The following is a 10,726-nucleotide window of genomic DNA, read 5'->3' as shown; positions in this document are numbered from 1 at the left end:
ATCGTGTCCTGGGTGCACCGGGCCTGTGCAGAGAAACACACGGAGTAGAGGTGGTGGGAGAGTTAGCAGCGGGCTGTATACTTACCTCGGACTTGTGAGCGTCAGCCTGGGATGTTTCCAGCGCGGCTCTCCGCTCCCTCAGCTGGGCCTGCCTCTTCACCAGGTCGCGGATCTGCTTCTCCACGGCCTCCAGCTCGAGCTGCACCGAATGCAGCTTGAACGTTTCCTCACCTGCACTCAAAGGTAGACATACATCCGCCATTAAAGGTAATGTGTGTGAATAGAGTATTAGTAATGTAAGCGAGATTAGCGGCAACCACGCTGCTAGCGGGCTATTTGCTAATAGCGGACTCGGGAAATCAAAAATAAAACTAGTGATAACAAGGCGCTCTGATTGTTTTTGTTGTAGAATACGATAGGGGATATATTCACACGTTATATAAACGAAAATGATGGTGTATAAAATTGATTTTAAGATAAAAAATTAGACGACAAAGAATTAACTTGACGGAGCTCAAACTCAAAACACACGGCAGCAACGCCAAAGGTGATATAACGTGATAGGATAACGTCCCACCAGTCCTTGTTCAAGACTCTCACCCACAGACGACTGGTTTTGGGTGCGGGAAGGGGCACTTTTACTGCTTTATAAAGTAAGCAGCACTGCACAACAGTTCATGTGCTGGTCGTCGCCTAAATAGGACCAGAAGTAGATAAATATCAAGTGTGCTTTTTAAAACAGTATGCCACATATTCATGCAGTGTGCGCATGTCAAAAGAGTAAATCCGATCAGAAGCTTGTTACATATAAACACGCATATCAACCCGATCACTTCATTTAGCATTCATGTAAACACAACGTTCAGATTCCTGAAACAAACAAATCTCAGTATTAATGGATTAGGGTTTAAGTAACTCAGGGATTGTGGTGTTATTAAAATAAACAACATGAATAATAATATAAAGCATATCACAAGAAGGGAAATTGTAAGTCAGTGTATTGTTTATTTTTAACAACTTTTGTATAGTATAGCCAGAATTGAATAACACATTATATTCTTTTTTTTTTCTGTTCATTGTTTACCTCTGAAAGTTCATCTGGTTCAGAGTGTGTAATCTCACTTTTCATCTACAGCAAAGTAAAAATTATAAAAAATCTTGGCATTTCCATTCAGTGTCTGTAAAACAACATGTTATTTGTTCATCATATTGAAAATGTGATGTGAAGATGAAGAAATTTAAAAAAAGTCAAGACGAGATAATATAAGTAAGCATTAATGTATTGGCCACCAGTACATTCACTCTAAATCAAGAGGGGAAATCAGTGGCATGGTCCTACACTATTTTTTATTGGTTAAAGTAAGTCTAAAAATGTGCGGCTTTCTGCTCTTGCCCATCCTACAGAGATCAAATTGGTCTTTACCAAGCAGTGGAAACTCTTTTAGGAGAAAAGCATCAAACTGTCGAGCATTTAGTGTCAGTGGCACCATCATGTGTCACATTTTATTTGCTGGGGAAAAAAACAACTTAGTGAGAGATAGCCAGATCAGTAATGGCAAAGTGTAATGATACACACACACACATATATAAAACTACATTTCTTGTCTATTACCACCAGGCTCGGAAATTAATGGGGGCTTGTGGCAAAAACGGCACCAAAATGAACAAAAATGATCCACAAATTCAAGATAATGGGGCAACAAATGTCCCTGCACAACTAAACTGAATATAATACGGCTGTTGCGATTAAATTGAAATGTTAAAATAAATGAAAATTACATTTAGGTCTGCATGCATTGCATCAGATTTCAACCAATCATACATGTTTCTGTTGAGCTTTCAAAAGCGTCAAAAGCGTTTAGATTAGTCAGCACTGAAAACACTGGAGTTTTGTCAAGTGCACACGCTCAGTCTGCATTCCAGAATACGACGTGCTGTTTCTCCAAACACAAAAACGTTTTTATGTGTTCTATTAATTGACATTAATAGTCATTATTACCTGATCAAGAGCAATAATTAACAATGATTATTTTTGTCATAAAATTGCTGCTGAGATTTTAATGAGAATTTTTTTGAATGTAGAATTTAGATACAATTTAAAACATTTTACTGTTGTTGGTAACAGTTCATAGTGTTCTGATTGATTTTAGTAATTTGGTTAAATTTAAGATTTTGACATAAAAGACAACACATACACAGTTAACGCAATTATAAAAAATACAAAGTTAAAAAAAAAATCGAATTAACAGTAAAATGTGACTCTGGGGCTGTAGCTCCAACCACACAAATTTGTGATGCTTCCTAGCGATTCTTTTGTTTTTACTGGCGATCTTTACAACACGCATTACATTACGTATTTCATGGCACACTCGTTTTATGCGTATTTGGCGCCACCTATTGTTGTGGGTGTATTATCCTGAATATAAGACGACCGCGTTTTTTCAGATGTATTTCCAAGAAAAAAACATCGTCTTATATTCGGGTTAATACGGTAAATCACAGGGGGGGGAATGAAAAAGTTTTTTTTTTTGGTAGTATGGACAAGGAAGAGCTTGACAGACATGGAAAGAAGTGGGTCTTTGACATGCTGGCCATAAAGGGTCAAAGAAAATGGCCGGTTATGGCACGTGTAGAATAGCGCGCCAAAGAAATCACCTTCATTTGACTGCATATTGTATTTATATTTTTAGGCTGATGCATGTTTTTTGCATTTAGCTGTAATTAGAATATATATATATATATATATATATGAACAGACATTTAGCTATCTTTTTTTTTTTTTTAAGAGCCAATGGCAGCAGCAGATTGGAATAAGTCCCTATCGTGCTCCATTTTCTCAGCAAACTTGCATTATTTGCTGCCTCTGCATTTTCCACATCTATCACAATAGGTGGCAGTGGTGTGACTGAAGGCCAAAGGTTGAAAACCTGGCAGCTAAACATTTGGGTTGTGGGGTGCAGTGTTTTATACTGAAGTGACATAGTGAAACAGCATAACAAAGCTCGACATAACATGACGCAGAGTGATATCTGCAGTAACAGCAAGCAAAGACACGGTGAACGTGCTGGTAGGGTACTCTGGTGGTAAGATCTCCACCGTGTGATGACAGAGCACAAACATAAGTTAGCATGCTAGTTAAGTGCTTTGTTTGTGGTTTTCGTGCGAGAAAGAGAGCCATGTCAATGTTGAGTCCACAAATTAGGGAATTTTAGTCATTTGAAGGGGCTGACGTGTGTCTCATTACAGTCACAGCACTAGCCTGTGGCGATATTACACATTGTTCATGTTGTTCTACATTGAGTTTACCTCCTCTGAATATTTGTCTTTTGTGGGCGGCCTTGTCATTTTCCAGTTTTGATGTGAGCGCCCTGTTGAAAAAAACAGCATATGCTGGTTAGGTATGTTTTGATGCTGGGATGCTGGTTTAAGCTGGTCCTTTGCTGGTTTATGCTGGTCCTTTTGCTGGTTTATGCTGGTCCTTTTGCTGGTTTATGCTGGTCCTTTTGCTGGTTTATGCTGGTCCTTTTGCTGGTTTATGCTGGTCCTTTTGCTGGTTTATGCTGGTCTTTTGCCAGCACATGACCAGCATAAACCAGCAAATGACCAGCATAAACCTTTGGTGACCGCGCTACAAGCGCTCCCATGCCGTAACATCGCACAAGCGAGACTCCAAAACTCAAACACTTAAATTAATAATAATTAATTCCCTAAAATTAAGTAATCAGATACTACACAGCATATGCTGTTTTTTTCAACAGGGCGAGTTCTGGTTGTTCAAAGACTTTTCTTCTCTAGGGGAACATTTGTTTGTTCTGTTTTCGTGTGTGTCTCTTTAAATGCAAATAAACCACTGCTCCCCGCCAAGAAATGTGCGTTTATGAATTATACAGATGGTGAGCGTTTTTGGGTTAAAAATACAAATAACAACATAGCTCTGGTCTCTGTGAAGACAGTAAGATACAACGTGCTAACAAGCACTTTCAGAAAGATGATTTGCAAACATTCGCAAAATATAAAATGAGGTACTTGCATGTCTTGAATATAAAGTTGGATCACGAACAGTTGGTATTGATCCAGCTTAGAGAATCAACTTTTGTGCAAGACACTTGTTTGTAAAGCAGTCTCAACTTATACGAATTTAGCTATTTTCTGGGACACATTCCCTTCATGAATAAAATTAATCCACTGCGTCCTCAGTGGCTCAGAGGCTGGGAATTTATGGAAAATATATGTTCTTTATTACAGCCAACAACAGAGCAGCTGTAATGTTTACGTAGCTGAGACACATCACTAGCTGATCTAGCGATGATATAAACAATCTACAGTATGCTAATAGGGCAGATCGTCACCAGTCGTGGGCGGGGCTTAACCCTACTGTGACATCACAGTAGGGGGAAATCTGGAACCGCTCGTTTGGAGAGACTGTTTATGATTTATGGGGATTAGAAAAAAAGGAGTGGGTGGATTTTTACCATTATAGGTTCGTTGGATACACATCTGTGTTCAAACACGCTATAAAAGTGAATTTTGCATAACAGTTGCCCTTTAAGTATCGCTGCACTTCAACTGTTGCATGTGCAGTGACACTGTGGACCTTCTTTGTTTCACTTATTTTACTGTCCAAGAGTTCCCACAGGTTCTCCATCTCCCAACTGATGGCTTAGGTGACACCGTTTTGATGTTTCATGCCTCACTGCACTGTCAAAAACAACCATCTTAAATCTGGGATCCAAAAGGGTGGCCTTGGCCAACATCCTTAAGAACTCTACAGCTCCAAAGCGTTGTTTTAGGTTTGTGATCAAGTTGTTTGTGAGGTCAGTGGCTGTTGTTGGTGTCAGTTTGTGTGTCTTTTCATTGATTTTATGTAACAGCATTCTGACAATAGATATGCTCTATGAAGCGGTGACCACCTTCTCAGCAGAGAGTTCAACCGTGGCGTGATTTAAGTCTGAAAGGACTTGAAGACACTGTGAGATGGCCTCAACTGCCCACTGTTCATGGGTGTTATGTTGGTGTTCGAAGATGATAAAGACCCCATTGTGATAATCCCCTAGCATGCTTGAATAGGAAACATTTCTATTCAGTCATTTTAACTGGGTTTTGTGACAGTCAGCGGCGCTTTTGTCACACCAGTGTGGGTCACCCTGGGAGTTTGCATGATGCTAGAGCATTTCGCCTAACAGAGGTTGGTCGTGTTCTTGTTCCAGAGGGAATGCATATTATCGGGGATTCAGCTTACCCTCTGTTGCCTCAACTTATGAGGCCTTATAGAGACAATGGCTATTTAACAGCTAGGCAAAGACGCTTTAACAGGAAGCTCAATGCTGCTCGTGTGGTCATTGAGCATGCATTTGGCATTCTAAAATCCACATTTAGGAGGCTCCAATGCCTGCAAATGAAAATCATTTCAGATATCTCAAATGCATGCTGCATTTGACATAATCTTTGTTTAGAACCGGGTGACCAAGTTGTTGTAGTAGATGGTGATGACGATGAACCCCCTCCCCAGCAACCCCACAACACTACTGCAAGCAGTTATAGAGACATCATTTGTGACCAGATCCAACACACCAAAAACTGAGAAATTAGCATTTCCCTTACCTAAAACTTAGTAAAGTATTTTGTTTTGTTTAATTTGTAACAATTTACTGAAAAGTTTCTAGTGATTTACAAAATCCTTTACTTGTATGCTTAAATGTTTGAATTTACTTTTGTAAACAAAAATATAATTGTGCCAACATATCAACTTCGTTTATTAGAAAACTGAAATTTCAGTTAAAAATCTTTTTGAAATTGATGACTTGGACCAAATAATGAAGAAAGCAATGAAAAGCAGCCAATAAGAGCCCTGAATGGATGGGAATTCCTTCAATACAGTTTATAATGCTTTCCAGGTTAAGACCTCAAAACAACTGGATGATAAAATGGGGACAATTTCGTAAATTCTAGTCAAGGGTGGCAACTTAGAAGATGCTACAATATAACAGTTTTATCTTGGATGCTTTGTCACAACAAAAGTCCCACAGTTAAAATTGTGGGACTCTATACTTTTGAGGAGTTAACCGTTATTTGAAACAGTGGAAAAAATAAAGAATAAGCATTTCTGAACTTTTGATCAGTACTGTATATTCCTGAACAAATCTTTGAATAAAAAAGACATTTTTTGTCTTTAAAAATTGTGTACCACAGGAATAATTCCAACCAAAGAGAACCTGTGAAGGAATACATTTGTGATAAACTTTGTATTTTGACTTTCTCTAAAATGTCTATTTCTTGAAGACATTTTTATTGAGCTTGGTTTTGTAGCAAGTGTATAATTTACTCTTGTTGTTTTTTTAGCTCTTCCACGATTGTTCCCATGCTTGTCAACAGCTTCCTTTCAAAAGAGCGCCTGCGCCTCTCCTTTAGTCGCCACCATCTCTCAAAGTCAGGCCTCACCAGGGACTTGAGCACAGCAGTCCTTTTTTCTGCATGCACTTCATACGCCTCCAGAAACTGAGAGAATTGTGTTTGTCTCTGCATGTTGGCGAGATTGGTTGGGTTTTGGATTGCTGAGGTTCCAGGCTGTTCATACACAGCAGCACCTGCCGCCTGGTCTTGAGGGGGAAGAGATGAAGCTGTTGGATTGGTTTTGGACGAGTCATCACAAAACGAAGGTGTAGAGTAAATTGTCCCATGTAATACAAATCCATCTTACACTTACTGTATAGTACTCCCAGGCATTCTTCGCCTCCCCAGTTGCACGGCGTCTGTTCTTTACTCTTTTGTAAGTTGTTAACATGTTCGCTAACTTTTTTCTCATTCTCTCAGTTGACAGGTTGTACCCCTTCTGTGAGAATGCAGTCCGAAGTTTTTGATAGAAAGCTGGTTTGTTTCTGAAGTACAGTTGCTGATGAGTCCTTGTAAGGTCCAGTAGCAATAATGTTATTTTGTGTTTTATGTATGTGGGAAGAGAGGGTATAAAAATAGAAAATGGCACAAAAAAAAAAAAAACATAAAAAAAATTACTGAATGCGATTTAACCACAGCATTGAGATTCATCTTCCTTACAATCTAACGGTGCATTCACACCAAATGCAAATGTAATTATTTGCGCGAGTAGATTACATACAAAGTCAATGCAAAGACGCGACTAGAGGCGAATTCGTGCTAGGCGACGCGAAATGCGCGATGCGTTTGCCGCGAACACGAGATATTCACCTCAATCGCGTCTTCCGCGCAAGTTCAAAAATTTCAACTCGAGCAGAAAATTCGCCTGGCGCGTTCTCGCCGAAAGCCAATCAGCGGAGAGCTTATTGGCACGTCCAGTTGTATCAGACAATGGAAGAGAGCATTATTGTAGCCGTCTGTTATTATATAGATCTGGAACATTGAAAACAATTAAAATCAGTTGTAGTGGTAGTTGTATTTTATTAGCATGGCTATAGAGATGCTGCTGTCAATAATAATAGTAATATCAGTGTATATATACAGTAGTAAAATGTAACACACATTAATACAGGATCCTAACGTTACTCATCCTCCTCTGGATGGTGCTGTGAACCCAGATACATCAGCGTTTGGCTTTCCATCGTATTTGGGACTTTTTGATAACAGGTACAAAACAGCGATTGTAGTTATCTCCACCATGGTTGATCGCGCTATGTTTTTATTCGCGCGAGTGACACGAAAAACATCCCGCGAGTAATCTAGAGCGAGTGACGCGATGCTTCGCGTCTGGTGTGAACACACCATTAGTCCCTGTCCACACAAACGCGGTTATTTTTAAAACCGCAGGTTTTTCTATGCGGTTTGGCCGTTGGTCCACACGCAAACGCAGCACCAGGTCACTGAAACCGAACATTTTTTAAAACTCCTGCCATGGTGAAGATTTTCTAAAACTCCGGTTGCAGTGTTATCGTGTAGACAGCGAAACCGGAGATTTTGGCTTGTGACGTCGAAGCCTGTGCTGTTATCTCCAACTACTGTAAACTTTTCCAGGCTTCTGATTGGCTAACATGGCTTTACGGTTGAGATTATATCGCCACCTGTTGGTTTGGCATGCTCTTGCCAGTGCTTCATAGCATGCATTTGCGTTTTCATGTGGACGGAGATTTTTTTTTGAAAGGAAAGAAAGAAAAACTCAGTTTATAAAAATACCCGTGTACGTGTGGACATGGCCTGAGAGGCAGTACCTTGTTGTGATTCATGGCTGTCTGACTGGATGGAGGTGGATGACGTTTAAATGGCTTCTGAAGGGTTTCCACTCGCTGCACTTGAGTGGCAGACACCGGGGCATTGACACTGGGGGTAAGTGGAACAGACACCCTGGTGGTAGTTTAATTGTGCTTAAGTAAATGCATACCTTGTTTTGTTTCTATGGCTGTTACTTTCTCCATGATAGAGGAAAGGAACTTTTGATCTGGAGAAGCAGAGAATTATTAAAAGACTTGCTCTAATCATTGGTGACTTATTGCACAGTTCTGCGGTTTACTCACCACTTTTCATCCTTTCAGCAATTGCCTTGGTAACTGTTAGTGCTACAATGTTACCTTTGCTGTCCTTCACATGAATTATAACATTATCCATTTTGTTTGGAGTTGCACAGGGTAATGCATGTTCTTTATATATCCAAAGGAACCATGGGGCCACAGCCCACACCTGTTCTATTCATTATTACTAAGAGTTACCAATTAATGCAATTACTTTTTTAGGTCAACTTCCAATTTGGTTCAACTTTCAATAAGCAGTGATTGCCATAGTGTTTTAATTATTTAAGTTTATGTTTAAATAAACTTTAAGGGGTATGTATAGCTACAGAAGTCTGTCAATTAAGGTAAATATTTAGGCATATCTCGAGTTGTGGAAGATAGATCAAATAAACTGAGAACATATATACAACATATGTCAGGATGTACAACTTCAGCAGTATGATAAATCACATGGGTGTTTCTGCTATTACAAAATAATAAAACTAAATCTAATAATAACTTTTTTTCCCAGATGAGTGTACTGTATCTGGTAAACTCTTTTTAACAGAACTTTTAGACAAAACACCATTAGTTTTCATATATATATAGGAAAGCCTAATTCTGTTGGCTTCCTGTTTTGATTTATACCAACTCCATGAAAGTGAGCAGAATGTTGTTATGTTGAAGGTGCAGCCTAAATTGTTAACAGTTAACCACAAGAAAGTAAAGTTGGACACTATTATGACCACATTAAAGGGAAACATTTGTAAGATTGACATTGGAGTTATTTTTTAACCATATTTATTTCAGGTGCTGCTGAATACTGTAAAGGGTCTGTATGAAGAGGAAAGACCAAAATAAACCTATAAACAACACCTATATAAATAATATGAATGAAATAACAAGAAAGGGAATACAGTAAAGTTGTAATCATCATGCACCGCATGAAGTCGAACACACCTAATGGCTTAATAATTGAGACTGTTTAGGTTTTTTGGGGGATTAAAAAAAAATGTAAAAGTGAAGTTTGCATCCAATGTCCCCTTAGTATTTCTTTTTTCTGTAGTACCAAACTTGATTTTTAGAAACATGAAATTTCACTGGTACTGGTATGATTTCTTGAATTATAGTATTGTGAGAACACAATACATATATTAAAACCACACTGTGCATTAATGTTGCTTCAATGGTGGAAAAAAGCAATATCTAAGCATGAAAATGCTCACACAACAACATTTTGAAAAGACTTTGTATTCTTTGCATTCAAGAAATACAACATTTTATGTCAGTAACCTAATTTTTGTAGCCGACTAAAACTCAGTTGCTTTAGTTCGCAAAGCATGACCAAGCAATCTCCGTATATACTGTAGCTAATTTGAGATGGCAAATTTCCTTATACATTGTACACATTGCATGCATTGATGCAGACAAGCAAATGTTATACCCTGAAAAGAGACGAAACTCCAGCGGTGTTCTCTCTACTGAAACTTTATGCAGATTGATAAGACAAATTACAATAAAGCACATTTTCATGTTAATACATCAGCCAGGCAACAATACATCAGAGTCCAATATACAGGCAAGGGTCGAGGCAGGCAGCTAAGCATCAGAGTTCAGTAAACAAGGGTAAACAGTCCAAGATCAAACACAAGTTGAACAATTCACAAGAAATAACACTCAGAATTGACCACCTCGACAAATCAAGACTTCGTAACGTTGTGTGTGTGAAGTGCTTATATAGTGTGTGTAATGTGATGCAGGTGAGAGTGTGATCAGTCCCAGGTACGTGGGCCTATGGGAAATGTAGTCCAAATAGATAAGAGTCAATATTCAGGTGACCGATCCCTCTGGTGGTTCAGAGGAAGTGGAGAGGGAGCTCCACTTGTGACAGACACATTTCAGGCACAAATAAACAATATTCAGAAACACTTATTTACACATTCAACATCAAAGTCTAACATGTTAAAAGGGTCATATGGTGTTGCTAAAAAAACATTATTTTGTGTATGTGGTGTATCCAATGTGTTTACGTGGTTTAAGGTAAAAAAAAAAACATTATTTTCCACATACTGTACATTATTGTTTCTCCTCTATGCCCTGCCTTTCTGAAACACGTCGATTTTTACAAAGCTCATCAGTCTGAAAAAGCGAGGTGTGCTCTGATTGGCCAGCTATCCAGTGCGTTGTGATTGGCCGAATACCTCAAGCGTGTGACGGAAATGTTACGCCCCTCACCATATTGTGATGATGCCCTGTCAGGCCGGAGCGATGATTCA

This window comes from Sinocyclocheilus rhinocerous, unplaced genomic scaffold, assembly GCF_001515625.1.
Source record: "Sinocyclocheilus rhinocerous isolate Xijiao unplaced genomic scaffold, SAMN03320098_v1.1 scaffold1232, whole genome shotgun sequence".
NCBI classification, from domain to species: domain Eukaryota; kingdom Metazoa; phylum Chordata; class Actinopteri; order Cypriniformes; family Cyprinidae; genus Sinocyclocheilus; species Sinocyclocheilus rhinocerous.
Note: the sequence above shows the minus strand (reverse complement) of the source record.